Genomic DNA, 20,889 nt, shown 5'->3' with positions numbered 1-20,889 from the left:
TGTTTAGTTTTATTTAACCTCAGCATAGTCTAGCCTATCCTGACAATACAAAATGGAAAGGTTTAATGGCCAGCACATTGGTATCTCAAACTCTTAGAGTTGCCCGAGAAAAATAATAAGGATTTGTCCTTCTTGATTTACAGTTGGAAGAAATGAGGGCCCGGAGAGGTTTAACAGTGACCTTGAGCCCCTCCTCAAATCAGTGTCTTAACCTGAATGGTGATCTTTTCCCACACACTTAAGGACTAGTATAAGAAATATAAATCAGGTGCAGAAAAAGGCAGACTAATACTCCAACCCGCCCTGCTTCTACAATAACATCTTTCAGATTCAGCCCACCATCCCACCTCTTAGCCATCTTCCCTTTTCTGTCTGGTCTCCTCCTTAACTGCCACTTGAAGCCTCTACCAGGGCAGGCTGCATTGAAAGAGGCATTATTTATCACTGTGTTGCCAGAGTAACACCAGCCTGCACGAAGACTCAGTTGAAGCACTGGAATGGGTACAAAAGACAGTTGTTGTGTAGACTTCTCAGTCACCATCTCCTACCCTCGCTCTGTGTTAGGAAGAGATGGAGATCAAGCTTACTGTCTTTCTAAAAGGGAGCAAGTCTCTAAGAGAGAAAGTTTCAGTCCAAAGGCAGTAATTACAGCTTTTCTGTTGCTTCCATTTAAATCCTTTCCCAATTCAATCAATTCTTATTAATAACTCCAAATAAAGTCTGGTTACCAGAGTCTAGGATCTTCCTTTTTTTTTTTTTGAGGAAGATTAGCCCTGAGCTAACTGCGGCCAATCTTCCTATTTTTTGCTGAGGAAGGCTGGCCCTGAGCTAACAGCCATGCCCATCTTCCTCCACTTTATATGTGGGACACCCACCACAGCATAGTGTGCCAAGCTGTGCTATGTCGGCACCCAGGATCTGAACCTGTGAACCCACCCCCCCTCAGCTGCCGAGAAGCGGAAGGTGAGCATTTAACTGCTGCGCTACCGGGCCTGCCCCAGGGGGTCTTCTTTTTTATCTTCTTCCCAATTTTGGTTGAAATTTAGACTTTTGTAAACCATATATCCCATAAGTTTTGTATATATATATGTTCACACACGTATACATATATATCTCTTACATAATATATAAAACTTTATGCACACACAGTATATATTCTTTTTAAAAAATTTATTCCTTTCTTTCTTTTTTTGAGTTGAGGCTGGTTTTGCGGGGGGGGGGGGGTATTGAGACATTGAAACTTGAATCCATACTAACTTTTATGTATAAATTAGCATGGCCTGCTGGGAAGTTACTGATGTTTCTTTGCAGCATTATAAAGTTGAATAGATTACTCAATTCATATTTTAACCTCACAATTTACAACTATTAGGAAAAAGCTGAGAGGGACGGTGAAAAGATGTTCCTTGGGGGAGTTTTCATTGCTGAAATAAAAGATACCAATAGACTCACAAAAAGTTCCATAAAACAAACGGGAAAATAATATTACACTGAAGATACAGATACTTTGGGAAGCTGCAGCCATCTGGTTATGGTCAAAATAGCTGATTATGATGTCCTTAGATGGTACAAATTACTGGCAGACCTCAAAAACCGAAACAGGAATCTGTTTTGAGATCAGATTCCTTTTGGCTCCAAGACATGTTTACAAAGACATCAAGATTAAAGGAAACAGAAGAACTGAAGTGTGGAGAGAACACATCACCAAAGAATTACTTAATTTGGCCAGTGATTAACATGGGCTGAATTTGGATGAGAAGGGAGTTGGATGCCCAGCCCCAGGTCATTCATTTGGCTTTTTCATTTCGCCATGGCCATCAGCACCCCTAGCTTCCCACCCACGAGCTGATTGATGATCTCACGTGGAGCAGGTTAACAGTGGTAACCAACAGTTTTCTTCAAGTAGCGTAGTGGACATGAACCATGGAAGATACCAGTTGGTGATAGTGGACAGTTGTTTTTAAGCACATAAGATTCACTCCTTTGGAGGCTCTACTAATAATGTTGGGAGAGCCCTTTGCAGGGGTTAGGCAAGGAGGCTGAGAACTTCATTTGTAGGGAGTACTATTGTGATTTGAGCATTAAAAGTAAATGTACTCTGAATTTATATATCACAGCTCAAGGAAACCTTAATATACTGGTCACATGACTGAGCTGCTTCAAGCAGCCTATGAGGCGCTTTCCACTGACTCACCCTCTCCTTCAGTCACTGCATAGCTAACTACTCTATATCCTCAGCTCCCCGCTCCCAGCCCCTCTTTCCCTGTTTTTCTGAGTATGGCGCTTTCTTTCCTTTGTTTTTAAGCTTGGCTCTTTCCTTCCCCTCACAACTTCTCTTCTTTCTTTCTCTTAATCTCCTCCCCAATTGCTAGGACTTAGCCTCTGCTCTGGTCCCTATTCTGATTTGCTCTTCCAGCAATCTGTGAAGTCAGAAATTAAGGAATTAAATAACTTCCTCAAAGTACTTGTTCTACAGTAATGGGGAGGAGAGGATAAGGAAGAGGGTGGTTTGTGTTCTTGTATGTGAAAAAATAATTTGTGTACTTCAACAGACAATTTATACATGCTGTTTATGCATATTTTCAAAAAATCATTTAAAAATGTTTTTTGAAACCATTTTTAAAAAAATACTTCAGAGTAATTGCATGGAATATTGAAGAAAACAGCATTTACGTTACACAGGTTTCATGTAAGACTAGAAAGTTAGTCCTCATATTGTTCAAAACACTGACAATTCTTTTTATGCCTTCAGTTGAAATAGGAATTGATGCACAGTTTGTGTAAATAAAGTTAAATAGTCTTATTCAAACAATTACTATATGACATACCATAAATTCACTTGTGAGCTTCCTTGGAGCCACTTCAAAGAGATAGGTACTCATTCTCTAGATAGGCTGAGATGGAGGCATCATTAGGAACTCTTGGTCTGTGAATTAGGAAAGGTACTTTGCATATGTCAAGGCTCTCTGGACAGAGAAACCGACAGTTGTTTCAAAATGAGTCTTGAGTGAGAAACCTTGAAGGCAGATGTTCTGACTTATAGATGTTGATTTGTAGTCAAGCTACTCTGTGTAGCTGAGCTTCTAGGTGAACAACCAGAGGGACTTATCTACAGGTGGTTAATGCTTCTATGAGTAATACCTAGGAGGTCGGTCAAAACTTAAACGATTTTAGCAAATTTGGTGCTGATTTTTGCCTGAAAAATGTGTCTGTATTACTTAGAGTAGGCCAACTGCTGTAACAATAGACCCCAAAATATGTTACGGCTAAAACACAATAGAAGTTTATTTCTTGCTCACATGGTAATCCTGGGCAAGTGAACAGGTAAGAAGGGTAGCCCTCTCTCATGAAGTCATTTAGGGCCCAGGCTGCTAAAGGCTGTGCCATCTTCAAAATGTGGCTTCCAAGTGAACAGCTGGTTGGAGAAAAAGGCATAGAGGAGCATGCGTGGAAGGTTCTTATGGGCCAGGCCTGGAAGTGGCATCATAACTTCTGCCCACATTCCACTGGCTACATGGCTACATCTAACTGCAGAGGAGGGTGGGAAATATGTCTACCTATAGACGGGAAGAAGTGGAGAACATGGGTTTTAGTGAGCAGCCAGTGTCTGCTTATCAATCAATGGCTATTGTGACCTGTAGGAATAGACATATTTCATTCAAAGGATAAATTTTGTCAAAAATCAAAAGGGAACTCTCTTTTCCAAAGCATTCAGATGACTGTGACTTCATCCAAGGAGAAATATTTATTTTAATGGACAAGGTTACAAACTTCAGCACTCCATGTTGCCCCAGCTCTGTCTGCTTTGCCCCCAGATCACACAGGAACAGCATTCTGCCTTCATTCCCTAAGATAGTCATTTGATATCCTAAGGCTAAGACTCAGTTTTCTGAAAAAGTGTTTAATAAACCTCTACTTAATCCAATATATTATCATTGAAAACATTTGAGTACGTATTTGTGTGTGTGTCTGTGTGTATTTTCTATCATTGAGACTAGGTCTAGCCCACAGAATGACATAACTATGAATCTAAGTCACTTGTATTGAAGCTACACCCTTTAAGATCCACTCATTATTAAAGTGAGCATGATGTCCTTCTTTGGACTTTTCCGGCATTTGAAAATGAATAAACACACTCTAGTTGGGTAGGCAGTAGGAGTAAGAGGCCTTAAAATGACTTAATGGCCTTGCTCATTACTGGCTTTAAATTGTATTTAATCTAAGGGTGGGCCCTTGCTGCTGATGACTTGCAGAACCAGTTATGTTTCATACAGAATGACTGTGTTCACCTAAAATCAGAGGTGAAGTCTTTGTCCAGGCTAATTAGGTGGGTAAAAGGGCAAAGCAAACAAAACTGCTTTGGAGCCAACTTGATTAGGTAGGTTTATGGAGAACAGTGAATACTTTTATAACTGAAACACGTAGATAATCCCTAAATCTCACTCTACCCATTGGTTTTAATTACTTCCTCCATGGGTTTGGTACCTGGTGCGTCAAATCACCTTGTTTTTCCTCTTTCCCCTGCCCTCAGCCCCTGTGTGCTCACTCTTCTGAAGGGGGATCTGACAAATGGGCACTGAGGGGAAAGTGGTGAGAGGCTGGGTAATCCATGAACTATGTAAGAGGTCCTGGGCAACTGAGGGTTGGCACCAAATGTTCTTTTCTTATCATTGGGTTTATGGCACAAGCCAGGGTGGAGAAATGGGGTGTGGGCTCTGAAGCCGGAGAGACCTTGGTGCAAATTTCACTGCCACGACTTACCAGCTGTGTGATTGCAAGCAATTTTTTAACTTCTCTGAGCCCTAGCTTCCCCATCTACAAAAGGAGACTGAAATGATTCCTTACTTGTGGAGTTGTAGTAAGGATTAAATGAGAGCATGTGTTTTATATTCCTAGTCTGGTGCCTGGCATGCAGTAAGCACTTAATCAGCGTTAGTTATAAGTATTGTCTGTGAGAAAGATGGATGACCTTCCTTCCTTTCGTGCTCCACACCCTTCTCTATTCCTGGTAAAAGCTAACGGGGCATATATTGTTGAGGTTCCTCAACCCAGTGCTGTCTCAGGAGTTTGTGCAATCGCCCCTGACGCCCTCTATGACCTTAGGGATAAAACAGCTTGGTGGTTCAGAGCAGCTCTTTCTTCTCAGCTCTATTTTGTACTTGATATAGCTGTTCTGTTCACACACCTTGCAATCTGTGAAGTTAAAATTAACCTATTTGCCAACCTGCGTCTCAGTGAGAAACTGAAAAATTACACCTTCTTTACGCACTAGACAGTGTTTTCTAGTGCATCTTTGATGAAGAATATGTTAAAAGAAGAGATGGCTTAAAGGGAGAAGATTGAGTTCTCTCTGCACTTAGTTTATTGCCTTGGAAGAGTCCTCTGCAAATGTCAAAAGCTGGATTGAGAGAACAGGATGTGACATGGAAGTCGCTCAGTTGCGTCTCCACACACGTTTTTGAAACGGGGAATCAAATTGTGCCAGTGTAACTGTCAGATTTGGGCATATGGAACAATCTAAGGAATCTGACTCTTTCCAGTAACAAGTTTAGCAACTTCCTTTTAAGAGAGAGAGAAAGAAAAACAGCCACTGTGCTCACAACCACTGGTTATCTTCAGTCAACGGTTCAAAGGTATCCACTTCTCCATTCCGTCTCTGTCTGACATTTCCTCAACTTCAGGAAGAGGTAGGCAACTGACCTGGATGTTACTGCTCTGATCTTAGGTGCCCTGGATGAACCTTGTTGTCTTCTGCCTCCCTATTATTTCAGAGCCGTGATAGTAGCCAAGGATGAATTTGTTTGCCGTGACCTTGTCCTGGAAAGTAGCTGGGTGTTATCACTTGTCTCTGAGGCAGCCTGGATCATTGCACCAGGCTGCACAGATGTGTGCTCTTCTCTTTATTTCCCATCTCCTTCAGTGCGCCATTGTGAGATATTGCCCAGTCCTGTCAGGACTTCTCTCTCCCCCCAACTCCCTCATGTCCCCAGTAATTCTTAGAGGCTCTGAATTTCCAGGTTTTAGAGACCAGGGTCAGGGAGATGGGGCACAAACTGGGGGAATCTTCAAGGCCTAGACCTAAGAATTTCTAAGACATCAAAAAGTTGCTTGAGACCAGACTCTTAGAGATATGGTAGGAGGAAAATAAAAGAAACAGCCTCTTCCTGCCTGGCACAGTGAACCCAAAATCAGGGTGAGTAGGTATCTATATGGTGGGTAGACTGAGGTATTAGGCTTAACTCTCTGCCCAGAAATAGCCTACTAATATCTGCAATTTTATCACTAGAGATTCATTCCTTTGGATCTGGAGATGTTTTCATTCCCAGAATGTCTCTGTCTACACCTGTCTGGGAAATAAAATTTAAAAAGTGCTTTCCTGTTTATTAATTTAATCCTCAAAACAACCTTGTGAGGCAAGTAGTTATTATTCCCATTTTACAGCTGAGAAACCTGAGGCATAGAGGCACTAGCCACTTGCCCAAGATCCCACAGAGAAGAAGTGGTGGAGCAAGAATTTGAACCCAGTCCATCTAGCTCCAGAGCCCAGCAGTTAGCCCCATGCTCTTGTGTCCTACACTAGCAGCATTAATTCTTGTTTTGATAGCTCTAGCCCCTAACTACTATTGCAGAAACTCCAGTCTCCAGCAAAGCGCTTTCTGCCCTACCCTCAACTATTTCTGGGAATTCTCGAGGTGGTCCAGTAGGTGTGGACCAATCTACCAAATCCTTTTCTCCTGTTCAGATGTCCCCTCAATAGTCTTGCTACTGCTTCTATAAAAGTTTAACCCAAGAAGGTTATGTTGTTTATAGTCCCCAGTGAATTGAAACCACGTGGTGTGTCATGTTGAAGGAGTGAGGAATTTTTGCCAATGTGAAACATTGGGGCTTTAAGCAGCACTGTGCTGTGTCCAGCGGTACAGAACATCTGGTACCTGGGATTGTCTGCTAGGATCCCTTTGCTAAAAACTGCCCCTCATCCTCATAGTTAACATAGGAATGAACACTTGAGTATCCTTTCATGTCTCCGTTCCCAGGCCCTACCTGAGGGGTCCACCCTGGAAACTGGGCCAATCCCCGTAGCCCTCCCTCTGGCCCCAGAGGACTGATCCAAGGGTTCATTCAAGCTGGATTAATGAGTACTTTACTTGGGTGGACTGGGGGCCAGAGAGAGCTTGACGGCAGCCTCTTTCTAGGGGTTAAGTCTGTAAGATGTAAAACTTAGCAACTATCAAAAGTCATGTATCCTCTCATTTGAAGAAAATCATTCTGCAGGGGGAGAGGATGAAGTGGACAGGCAGAGAGGCAGGAATGAGGGGCAGAGTAAAAGCCCAGTGTGCAGCTGCATCCTTGATTCCAGTAATTCCAGAGGTTGGGGAGCATCCCTGCTCTTCCCTTGTCTTGCTGTTCTTTTCTTCCTTGAATTTTATGAGCCAGTAGAGTCTCATATTTTCCCAAGCTGATTTGAATTGTGTTTTTGTCTCTTACAACTAAAAGAAATCTAAAGATCCAGCAGGTGATAGTTTCTGGCGTAAGTACCTTGATATCTGTTGACAACTCTCTTTCCTTGCGCTTTGACAGAGGGAGCTGGCCAATTGAGAATTTTCCACCAAAACACTTGCCTATTTTCCACCCTACTCCCTCTGCCCCATCATAATCCATTCCTTAAACCTAAGGCTGATGATTTGAAGCTTTCACTTATATATGCAAATACACCTGGGAAAAGAAACATCTTAAACCAATATCAGCTAAAAGCCATTATCTATAGAGAGACTAGTTGACAGTCAGCTAAGAATAAGACTTGTGGAAAATGAAAGTGGTTGGAGAGCTCCAGAAATTGGATGTGTAAGCCAGGGAAACGGAAGACAGAATTTGTCAAGGACAAATCTTGCTTTCTGGGTGCCTTCCCTACGTTAGCAGGGTGAATCTGGACATTTGCATGTCTGTTGTACTTCTTTTTCTATTGAGAATGTGATTACGGTAAGACCAATGTATATTCTGTGCTGTACTTGAGTATAGCCCAGGGGATTATTGTTTATTTTATTGTACATACTTTAAGTTTGGGGCTTTTAAAACTTAATATTTAGACATTCCAAATAGGATACAAATTGGTAATATGTTCTTTTTGGACCAAAGCCTCTGGAACTTTAAAAGAATCAGATTGCATTATTGCAAATCTACCTTCCTCATCACGATTTAACCTTCACTGAACTGGAGAAACAGGGTTCAAAATCCTGTAAATAAATACCTTTGATTTTCTCCTGGGTTGCTAATCAGCCTGCCTAAAACCAAATCTTGGTTGCTTTCTCTTGGAAAGGGATGGGAGAAGAGAAGAGGACTTAGCTATCCTGATTTTTTCTTGCTTGGTGCCTCCTCCTGGACTACCCCAGCTTCTTGTGTTGTTTAAGAAAGATTTATTGCTAGAAAGTTTATGCACCTGTGCTTTCTGAGCCTCTCACATTATCCAATCACAGAATTTTAGGTCTGGAAGGGACTTCAGGGGTTGAGTGGTCCAAATCTTTTGACCACAGACTTTAGGAAATTAATCTACCTTGATGAGGGTCATCCAGCTTCTTTTAACTTCTACTTCCAGGTAAGACATAGGATTTTTCCATATTAGGTCTGTTGACCACATATCAAAGCCAAATCTACATTCATTCCCTGTTGTTTCCCTTTGCTTACCTTTCAAGGCATAGTTGACAGAACTCATTTTTGCAAATGTTTGATCTCCCTCTAGGTTCAAAGGGCTTGACCTGAACTAGCAGGACCTGGGGAGTTAGGGGCATTGGGTAGGCAGAATTGGCTTACTGACCGGCAAAAGCAGAGCCAAGGGAGCTCTGAAAGCCTGTCCAGATGAGGATCTGATGGTGAGTTTAAAGTGAAATTTCTGTGTGTAGGAACTGAGTGGAGTTGGAAATCAATGACATGGCCATGGGATACAGGATGGAAATCAGTGAGAACCAGGAGGTTGGGAAAGAAGTTCTGGAAGGCAGAGCTGAGAAAGTACCTGAAGCCCTAGAGCATCTTTGGGACCTTCCTTCTCACTTCCCCTTGCCTGCACCCTTCCTTGAGGATGTGGGGGGATTAATCTGGACCCACAAGACCTCCAGTGATTAAATAAAACAGAAACTTTCTTTATCAGAAAAAGTGTGATTCTGGATAGTATTTGTGGTTGAATAGTTATCAGTCTTGTTTATCCCTTGATTGGAAAGCCCAATGAGGGATGGCACGGTCATGCCTGAGAAGCCTTCTTAAGTCAATGGGTCTATTATGAGCCTAATAGGTATTACTGGTATATAATCACAGAGCTAGAAAGTATATCTTATGTATTTCAAGGAATTATTTTGTGGCAAGTTCTCCATGTGCATCCATGCAAATAATTTATGATTAAAATTCTTACACCCTTCCGTCTGACAAATTGGTGCTGAAACTAAAATGATGAGTCCCTTGAGAAAAGCACTGGAAAAGAATTGTTGAAATATGGATTTTTGTGCTGGCACAAAACTAATTTCTGTTTTCCTTGCTTGAATAGAGAAGGATGGGAATGAGGAAATCTATAGGGATAATTCTAGTTAGAAAATTCATTTCTTTTTCTTATCCTCCATTCCTGATCCATCCTTTTCCTCCTCCTTCATTTGATCTCAACTCAGATTTACAATTTTCAGAAGTCAAGAATCATATGTATATGTCTTGGAATAATGTAATACCCAAATAAATGAAAATGTTTTAAACTTACATGACACATGATGAAGGTGCATGATGAAGGCACAATATATTGTTTTTGTACAACTGGTTAGAATGACAGTGTGGTCATCATTTGAGGAAAGTGAGTGGGCTGATTCTGTGTGCTTGCTAAGTTCCTCTTTGCTACTGGTGCAGCACTAAGTGTGTGTTTACTCTGCCAGCTCATCTCATTTCATTACTGACTTTTTCAGTTCCCCATTTCCAAGCATACTTTCAAAGATCGGTGCTCTGTCTGTACTTTACAAAGCTGTGGACACAAATGAGTAGGAGATTTGGAGAGAGTTTAGGGGGAGGGAGTAAAAGGAGTTACCTCAGAGAGTGGTTTGTCTGCAGGACCTTCCTGGGAGTCAGGGTGATACAGAACCAATGCCAATGATCCTGGTTGAGTCATTTCTTTTCACTTCACAAGACTGTGCAGACAAAATCCAGTTAAAATGACTCTCGTGGGAATCACGAAGGGAAACACTTGCCTCTCCACCCCAACCGTGATCTCCCTGAGGCTCCAACTGCTTTCTTCACAGCGGAGAAACACTCTTCCCCCAACACTCTGTGCGCCCCTCCCAACAACACAGGGAGTGCAGGGGCACGTCTGTGCACCTTCCTCATGCACCTGCAAGTTGTGCAGGATGAGCCAAAGTGCTAGGAAAACCTGCCTTTGTGGGTGCTTTTCTGGGTGTCTTTGACATACTGTTCCCCAAACCAATACCTCTTTTCTTCCTTTTTATTCTGTTTTGAAGGGGTAAGGGCTGGGAATTCAACTGCACCGGTATCTTCACTCTAGGGTTTGTGTGTTCTGGAGTCTTGCCTTCTGTTCTGTGGATACTCAGCCTGATGTGAATAGGTGTTATGTAAAGAGTGTTCAGAGGATGAACATCCAGGGTGGATTCCGTGGCCCACTGAAGACATCAGCAGGCCAGGCTCTTTCCATCTTTTTCCCTCTCATTCTCACTGTGTTAGTATTTGGCTCTTGTGCTGGTTACCTCAGGGTTATAACATGGCTACCACAACTCTTGGCAACACGACCACATTCAAAGGCAGAAAAGAGGAGTGGTGGTAGAGGTAGATGGGAGAAGAAATGGCTTAAGCTAATTCTCTCTCTGTCTCTGTCTCTGCTTCTCTCTTTCTGTAAATAGATTGACAGATAGACAGACAGATACACAGATAAACATATATAGATATGCAGATATATTAAAAGGTCCCAAAAGATTTTCACTCATATCTCATTGACCAGAACTGTGTCCTATGCCGCCCACAGTACAAGAGTCTGGGGAAGCTAGTATCTGGCAAAAATGAATGGGATTGCTGGGAATGGCTTAGCTAATCTTGATTCAAACAATGGGGGCTGAACACATGACTGTTCTGCACAAAATAGTGGTTCTCTTGGTATGGAAGAAGGTGTGGATGGCTGTTGAGGGGCCAGCCAACAGTATTGACACACTAGTGGCATAGTTTCAGTAAGTTCCTCCTTCACAATGTCACAGGAGGGTGACTCATTTATACTGAGTAGCTACTGTCCTTGTCCTAGGAAATGAATCATGATCCTAAGTGATTTAAGCCAATCATGGTAGCGCAATTCCCCTTGCCAGTGGTTGAGTTAAGCATGGAAGTGTGGCACAGATTGGCCGATGAGATGTGAGGGGAATTGGACAGGAGACTTCCGGGAAAGATTTGCCTTTCTGACTAAAAGTGACAGATGGAGGAAAAGAAGAATTTATTTTCCTGCTGGACATTGGCATATACAGTTGTGATGGCTGGTGTTGCTGGAGTCATGAGGGTAATCATACAACACACTGAGAAAGGCAAGAAGGAAAGACAAAATTTCATGGGGACTGATGACATCACTGATTGGCTGGATTAACTATCCCTGGGGACCTCTAATGAAGGAGTTCTTGTTATATGAGATGATAATGCTTATTGTTTAAGCCATTCTGAATGACTTTTTTTCTGTTACTTTCAGTCTAAAGAACATCAAGACAAGAAGCAAGGGTTATTAATTAGGTCAGCTTCCCAAAATGTATACTGTATAGCCCTGTGTCACTTAATGATGGGGATATGTTCTAAGAAATGTGTCGTTAGGTGATTTTGTCATTGTGTGAACACCATAAAGTGAACTTACACAAACCTAGATGGTATAGCTCACTATATACTTAGGCTCTATGGTACTAATCTTATGGGACCACTGTCTTATATGCGGTCCATCGTTGACCAAAACGTCACCATATGGCACATGACTGTAACTCAAAATATTATTCCCTGAGTATGTTCTCCAACTCAAAGTAATCCATGACCAAATAAATACGGGAAATTTGAAAACTGTAAATGGTCATGGAAGTTAATGATCAAGTTAGTATTTCAAAAGCTTGAGCAAAATGATTTTTAAAGAGAATCTTTGCCTCTGCTTATAATCCTATAGCACCCATTTAAGAAAGGAGTAAATAAATAGCATGTAGGTGAGAGAAAATGCTTTTGAATAGAAAACATATTTGATGTAGTGACTACCCCCCGCCCCCAATAACAAATCCATAAAACCCCTTGCTCTTGTCTGTCTCTCAGGCCTGACTCTGTCCCTGGCACTGGGAAATCATTGGCAGGCCTCTTGTGCTTCACAAGTATCTGAGAACGGTCCATTGTCTCCACTTAAAGTAAGACCAGCTTTCAGAAATGGCTGCACAAGCCTAGTCAATACGCACTGATTATTGATCACCAGCCATGAGCTCGAAACTCTGTGAAATACACCTATGGTATATTTGTGAAGAAATACAAGTATAAGACATGGTCTATGTATTAGTTTCCTAGAGTTGCTTTAACAAATTACCAAAAATAGAGTGGTTTAAAAAAATAGAAGTTTATTTGCTCACAGTTCTGGAGGTTAGAAGTCTCAAATCAAAGTGTTGACAAGGCCACGCTCTCTCAAAAGTCTGTAGGGAAGAACACGTTCTTGCCTCTTTTAGCTTCTGATAGTTGCTGACAATCCTTGACATTCTTTGGCTTGTGTCAGCATAGCTCCACCTATATTTTTTCATTGTTGTCTTCCCTCTGTGTATCTGTATCTCTCCCCTTATAAGGATGCCCACCATTGGAATAGGGCCCACCCTAATCCAGTACAAACTCATCTTAACTGATTATATCTGGAAAACCCTATTTCCAAATAAAGTCACACTCTGAGGTTCCTGGTGGACATAAATTTTAGCGGGAACACTATTCAATCCAGCAAAATCTGTGGTTGAAGAGCATTCACTCTGGTTGAGTTTGCCTGAAATTCTGTTATTGACAGTGTCGTCCTTACTGTGGGAGCCATGTGGGTCAGAGAGAAGAAAGCATTTTACTTGTCTGGATGAATCAGGGAAAACGTGTGGATTAGGTAGAGCTTGAATGGAACCTTGAAGTATGGCTGGAATTTAGCCTGATGGAGGGGACAGAGCAGAATGTTTTGGATCATAGAGATGGGGAAAATTCATGAGCAAGGACTATGAATCAATAACTCTATTCTGAAAAAATGAATTACTTGACACCTTACTCACTTGGCCTGTGATTCCCGAGGACATATGTGGTCAAGGCAGTGCAAGGGTGCTTTCCCAAGGCCTAGCCTCTTCTGCATGGCTGGGAAGGATGGCTGTGTAGAAAGGAGATGTGTGTATTTGTACGGGGTGGGGCATTGAGGAATTTCTTTCATGCAGTGGATATGGCCTGTCTGTCTCCTTGCAAGAAAGAAATTGGGGATAGTAGCAAGAGAGGATTATATACTTTAAGTAGTCATAAAATCTTATGACAGAAGATGGATGATACCCACTTAACTCAGATATGAGAAGACAAAGTTATAGGTCAAATTTAGATGTGGATTTTTTTTTTGGCTTTAGGCCAGAGGAAAATTTAAAACCTTGATCATTATTATCTGCAGTTTGTTTTTTTCTTTGCCATAATTTCTTTTTACTCATTATTAAGATTTGCACACCTGTCTACATTTATCCCCCAAATGTCCTAATAACGATTTATTTATAGCCTTCTAAAGACCTGTAATATTGTTTGGATAGTCCAACTATTAACCTTAGTCACTTTAAAGTAGCTTAGCATGGTTCCACAGGCAAAACATTACTAGAGAAGACTTTGCTCTGCTTCATATGGAACCAGCCGAGTATTTCACTTCCTTTTTCTTTATATAGCTGCTTTTCCCTATATATAGATCAAACAGTTTTAAAAAGTATCTCTAATTCCTGGTCTTCAAAGTCTGCTAAAACAGCCCTGAAAATTGTCTCCAGAAATAAGTTTCTATGCAGCCTACTAATTTAAATCAGCCATCCCCAAATTTACGAATGGTGTTTGCTCCAAAATCACATCCTTTTCCTTCACTACAACCACAACTTTAGTTCAATGTACTTTTGACCACTGTTCCCATCCACAATGCTCCTGGACGGCCACTTAAATTTTTACCTGTAAACTTCAGATCATATGGGAATGTGTCTCCTGCCTGTCACTGGCTTCTTTAATAAATTTCATCATATTTTATTGGCAGACTTTGGGTTTCAATGGCAAAGTTGTCTTTTTCTCCTATCTTCTGCAGGATGGGATCAAGATGCACTTTCCATGTTTAAATCGATGAAGCTGAACAAAATAGAATAGTATTTAGTGATCTGAGTAAAAACAGAAAGAATCTCTGACAGTTAAAGGGAAATGATTAAAAGGATGTATTGAGGGGCAAGGCACGGACACGGACAGTCAGAATGGAGGCTGGGTGTATCAGGTGCCATTTTCCCAGTGCTTTCTGATACCTGTTGCCTTTTCTAGACTGTTAGTGCTGTTCGAGTTCTCTCACCCTCTGGGTCATTGAGTCTGTTACTCGTTTCTCTGACGGGCTGCTAGAGAGTAGTGTCTCGCTTCCTAAAGTGCTGGGTGACTTTCCTCTTTGAAGAAAGCTGCTACTTCTACCTCGAGGATCATTTTACATAGAAACTATTCAAGGGGTCTTCCCAGTTTGTAAGTTGGAAACTGACCCTGAAGTCTTTCAGAGAAAAGCTTTGGAAAGATTCTGGCAGATCATCTTTTCTTCCACAGAAGTGGAAGAGAAATGAAAGACTGGACAGAAATCAGAACTAGGTAATGCTTTTTAGCTAAAATTAGTGTGGAAACTTCTGGGAGTTTTGAGGCATCTAAAGAAGAAAAGGGTTTTTGAAGTGTGTTGGCCAAAATGTTGAATCAGGGTTCCGTGTTCTTATGTGACCCTGGTTCAAGAGAATTGTGTATTGTAAGTGCGGTGAGGTCAGGGACTAGGTCTGTCATATTATCACATCTTTAGCACCTTGCTCAGTGACTGGCACATAAGAAGCCCTCCATTAATATTTGGTGACTGACTGAATAAATGAAAGACAAAGTGAACACCTCTGAGATAGTTACATCTTACTGATAGATGGAAAAGACTTGAAATTCCACCATTAGGAATTCATTTCTTTGTTTTAAATATTGCCCTTCCTTCCCACACCTTCTGTTGAAGCACAAATACTCCTGAATGAGGTTATATACTATATCTCCAATACCTCTGAGGTTTTAGTGTGAGCGAGTTTATCAGATTATGATGCCATGTGACATTCATGAAAGGGGAGCAGGGTTAAATGGTTGTAAATTATTGCAGAAAGGGAAGTAAGAATGCAGGAGACCAATTTGACTGATCCAACTATTTTTCCTAGGGCTGGTCTTGTAAGAAGAACCCTGCCCCAGCTGCTATAATCATTCCTGGAAGCACCTGCAGTTTTGGGAAAGTAGAACAAATTAGGGAGAGGGGAGAAAGGTAGTTGGAGAGTGGACATTTTTTTATTCTCACCCAGTTTTCTATTAATAAAATGTATTTATTACTTAGGAAACATTTTTCCCAGCAGGCAAATTATAACTAACAACATACAATTTTAAGCTAACATTCTTTTTGCTAAAGGCCTCAGTCATAACAGGTGTTATTAAGGGTAATAAGTACTTGAGGAGGAAGAAAGAACAATTCTTTTACTGGAACATTTGTGGAAGGTCCAGTCAATGCAGTTAAGAATTATGTCAAGTACCTTATTTTTCAGCTCACAGGGAAGACCATGATCTGTAAATGATTTTGTAGTGCTTGGGTAATGATGAATTCTGGTGGATACTGAAACAGTTAGTCCCGTGGGTGATTGTGTCCTTGGAGGTAATAACACTAGGTTTAAGGAAAATGCATATTTACATGAAGGAATGGAAACAAACACTGAATGTTCAATCTACGGTGCTACATGCTGTTAGGTTCCTGAAAAGAGAAAGAAATCCTGTATAATTACAGCTTTGAATAGGGTGCAGGGAAGAGGAGAGCTGGGAGATGTGAGTCAGATGGCCGTCCTTCCTATGACCGACCGTGGCGCTCTGAAGGTGCCCTGTGAGAGTACCAGCTCCTGAAAGAGGGGTCCCATGGGCACTACTCTTTTACTTTCTCCCTGGGCCTGGGCTTCTAGAGTGCATGGAGTTGGAAGAGGGCAGGTATGGTGTGCTGGTCAGGTCTGCCAGGTCCAGCACTTGCAGCCTACAGAACATAGGACCATTGTAATAGTCATTTATTGCAGGGGCATTTCACTGGTTTTAAAAACAGACACTAACTTTTTGTTAAAGTCTCCCCTTTAGACCTAAGGGCCATACAGTCTCACTGGCCACCAGTCTAAGTTCACATTGATATCAAGTCGGTAGTATTTATTTCTTTAGCACCTTGAGTGCCTACTCTGTGCTCTATTCCAGGGCTTGGTATGCCGTTGAGAACAAGACCAACAGAGTCTGGATTTTCGGAGCTTATATTTTAGTGGGGGTGATACACAATGAGCAATAAATAACAAAGATGCCAAAGTAATATTTGAGGAATAGTTTCTACCCAGAAGGGGCTCTCAATGTAAATGGAGAGACTAATACGTCAGCATATACTTATCAGATATAGAAAATACAGTGTCAGTGACTTAGAGGGTCTTTGTGGATCTCTACTTCATGTCAAGTTGCCCCTGTTACGGGGCATTTTACCGTGGAGCCCTTAGACTTCAAATTGACTCACGTTGTCTCTGGAAACTTTTTCTTTTTTGATGATGTCATCACGTATCTTATTGAAGAAACTAGTATTCTGATGAATTAGGTCACCATCACATAGTGACTGATGACCAGCTTGCTATTCTCCTACAGAAAGCACAGAAAGTGGGAGCATCGGATCAGGTTTCATTGTGGCTAGCCATTCCCATTTTTCAGCTCTCAGCTCAGACATCGTCTCACAGAGTGGTCTCTGAAGACCCACTCTCTAGCTAACCCCACCCCCCAAGTTATTCTTTATCTCCTTGCTTTATCCCAAGGTGTTTACAAACAAGAAGAGGAGGTAAGAAAAATATGCAAATAACCACGAAAAGAAGGCAGAAGGTGTGAAATGCTACAAATAATTACAAATAGTGTTATGTAGATTTAGTGAAAAAAGAGGTCACTTATCTTTACTTCATATTTTAAAAGAATCCCATCCTTGGAGAAAATTAGGCCTTTTATACATATGTATATATATCTTTGAGTCATTGGACAAGAAAATAAAGGTCCTGAAATGTTAACAAGATTTATGAACACAGGAACAAGGTCTTATAGAGGCGATTGAAATATGTGACAAGCATTAGCATTTCAGAGTAGTGATGAGCTATTTGTATAGATTGATGTGGCTAAAAATTAGACAAGGCATATTAAAAGCTGAGATCATTCAGGCTTAGGAGAAGCTGAATATGAGCAATTATGAAGCAGTTAAGCCATTAAATAAAACTGAATATCCTGTGAACTGCCAGAGTAAAAAGGCACCTCCGTGTGACCGAGAGCTTTATCGCCAACACTCTCATCTCAACAACATAAACATTGGGAAATGGTGCCAAGGGCGATGGAGAGTCTCTTTAGAAGCAAACCATTTCACATGTTGCTCGGGACAGCAGTCTCACGCAGAGGAAGCCGTCTCTAACTAGGCGTACCAATTGTGTGAGCAGAATGTGGGGATAAAGTGATTAAGGCCACCTTTTGGTTTGGGGCCGATATGAGATCTGAATAATAGAGAATCCTGTGGAGAATGGCTCACCTGGTTTCTGCCATGCTCTCATAATTGTGCAGTCATAGTGGCTGCCTTCATCAGCTGATCTTCCTGTGGAAAGGACTGTAAACATGGGTAATGCTGTTTATGTTGAAGATGGTTATTCTATTCCCGTCTGCTTGGGTGTTAGGCACTTTAGCATGAGAGGGTTTCAAGAACACACTATGTGAGGGGAAATAATCCTAAAACATCGTTCTTTCCCCAGTCACTGCGGCTTGGCTATATCATTTGATAATAAATAAGATTATTCCATGAAGAAAAGACAGACAGTTTCAGAGTGGATCTGCCCCCACGCAGTGATGCTGTCTCTATATGCCTAAGTCGTTCTGAATGGCTTAATTGGTTGTCAATAGAAACATCTAATATTTATTAAGAATCTGCCATGTGATGGACATGGGGTAGGCATGTTTACATATTTATTCAGGAGAAGCCGGGTGTCGGAGTAGAAAATACCTGACAATTAGAGCTTCACTCTTGGCATAGCCTCTAACTGGCTGGGGAAACTAAGCAAGTCATTTAAAACACTCAACAATATAAGGAAGGAAAGCAAAGTCTCTAGATCTGTATTTATTTTACTGCTTAAAAGAGTATGTGTGTGTGTGTTCGTGCGTGTGCATCTGTGTCTGGAAGAGGTTATTTTTCATATTCCTTCCAGCTCTATAGTTCTCTGGGCTGTACATGTACACAGCTTTATTTATATTTTTGACCCTTCTGCTATTTCGTGGATATTATACTTTCCATTTGCTATATTTTCTTTCTTCCACATCCAAGTCAGTTATCAAATTCCACTTTGATTCTTCTTTGAAACATCCCTCAAATGTCTTCCTTTCAACCAATCATTCTGTACTGGGAAGCCCAGTGGTTAAGAGTGCAGACTCTAGAGTAGAATAGATTTGGGTTCAAATTTCTTCTTTACCATTAGTGACTGTGTGATCATATAATCTGGTGATCTTGACTGCTTGTTTACACTGTCTGAAATGCAGCTTCCTTATCTGTAGAAGTGGATGGTAACACCTACCTCTTAGGATTGTTGTGAATATTAAATGAAAAAATGCATATAAAGTGCTTGGCAAGGTAACTGATGCAAAAAACTCAGTGTTAGCTAGTCCTTTTACTGCTAAATTAATACTACCGGTAGTAGTTGTATTATTTTTCTACCATCACTACTGTTGTTTTCACCCTACCATCCTCTTTCATTAGACTAGTTGCTACAACAGCTCTATGGCTGATATTCCTAATTCCATTCACAGAACATCTACTACAATAAATAATTATATTACATGGTAGACTCTCTCTGTGTGTCCTTTTGGAGAATTTCTATTGCTTTGGATTCAGGTTTGCTAATTTTTTTGCTACAGTGTCTAATCTGTTGTTTACTTCAGTCAGTGTATTTTTCATCTCAGACGTTGCATTTTTCATCTAGAGAACTATTAATTGGGTCTTTTTGGTATTACCCCTGTCTCTCCTTAACTTGCTCATTCTTTCTTCTACCTTAGTGGTTCTCAAGCAGAGGTGATTTTGCCCCCAGGAGACATATGACAATGTCTGAAGATATTTTTGGTTATCACAAGGCCAGTTGGGGAATGCTACTGGAGTCGGGTGGGTAGAGGTTAGGGATGCTGCTAAACATCCTATAATCCACGGGACAGCGCCCCACAAAGAAGAGTTATTTGGCCCAAAATGTCAGTAATGCCAAGGTTGAGAAACCGTGTTCTACCCTCTTGAATATATGGAATATAGTTGTAGTATCTGTTTTAATATGTTTGTCCATTTGTCCTATCATCTGTGTCATTTTTGAATCTGTCTCTGTTAATTGTTTTTTCTCCTCATTATGCTTCTTTGCATGCTTGGTGATTTTTCATTGGATGCCAGTTACTGGGAATTTTATCTTATTGGGTGCTGGATATTTTTTGTGTTCTTTTGAATATTCTTGAGCATTGTTCTGGACACATTTCAGTTATGTGGAAACAGTTTGATTCTGTAGGCTCATTTTTAAACTTTGTTAGGTGGGATCAGAGTAACCTTTCATCTAGGGATAATTTTTACTCACTACTGAGTCAATAGCCTTAGGAGTACTCTCCCTGATGCTCTGTGTGTTGTGAGGTTTTACACTCCACTGGGCGCAGGGGGGAAATCCATGGGTTGCTTCTTTACAGTGCTCTTTACCTAGCCTCAGTAGTTTCATTTCACATATGTGCTGGAAGCACTCAGCTAAAGACATGGAGGAACGCTCTGTAGATGTCTCGAGCATGGTCTCTGTGCAGCTCTTCCCTCTCTGGTACTGTGTGCTATGAATTCTAGCCACCTTGGTCTCCCTTCTGAAAAAACTCTATCTCCTCAACTCAGGGAGAAAGCCAGGCTTTGCTTGGGTTTCCTCTCCTTGTTACAGCCTAGAAACGCTAGGCAGTAAGGGGGGACTATGGAGTTGGAACTCACCTGGTTTGCTTCCCTTCACTCAGGATCACTGACCTGTGCTTCCTATTGTTCAATATCTGAAAATGATTGTTTCACATGTTTAGTCTATTTTTTAAAGTTACTTAAGGTAAGAGGGTATATCTGGCCCCTGATACTCCATCATGACCAGAATTAGAAGCTCATGGTAGACTTTTAAGACAGGTACATAAACAGTGCTATATATTATATTCAAAACAGAATCCAATTTTGTTTTACAACTGTGCTTTTAGAAACATATCCTATCTTCAGAATCAAACTGGCATCAGTGCTGAGATCTAAACCGCAAGGTACGTATTTATCAGAACTCTGAACTTTTCTATGTTTCTTCTCTTCTGCTCTCTCTCTCCACTTGGGATTCTTCTCTTGAGAATCTATACTTTAATGCTTCAGCTGTTCTATTTTTAAACCTTTTACCCTCCTGGATCCTATTACTTGCTCAATTAATTTGGACCATTTTTGTATGCTTTGGCCTTTTCTGTAGTCAGGTCCTAAAGTTTATGTATGGCTCAATAATTCATATGTCTGTTTGTTGGTTACAACGCAATTTAATGGTGTATTTATATTACTGTATTTATTAGCTTTGAAATTCCTAAAAGAGGTATCCA

Source organism: Equus quagga, chromosome 4 (genome assembly GCF_021613505.1).
Source record: "Equus quagga isolate Etosha38 chromosome 4, UCLA_HA_Equagga_1.0, whole genome shotgun sequence".
NCBI lineage: Eukaryota > Metazoa > Chordata > Mammalia > Perissodactyla > Equidae > Equus > Equus quagga.
Note: the sequence above shows the minus strand (reverse complement) of the source record.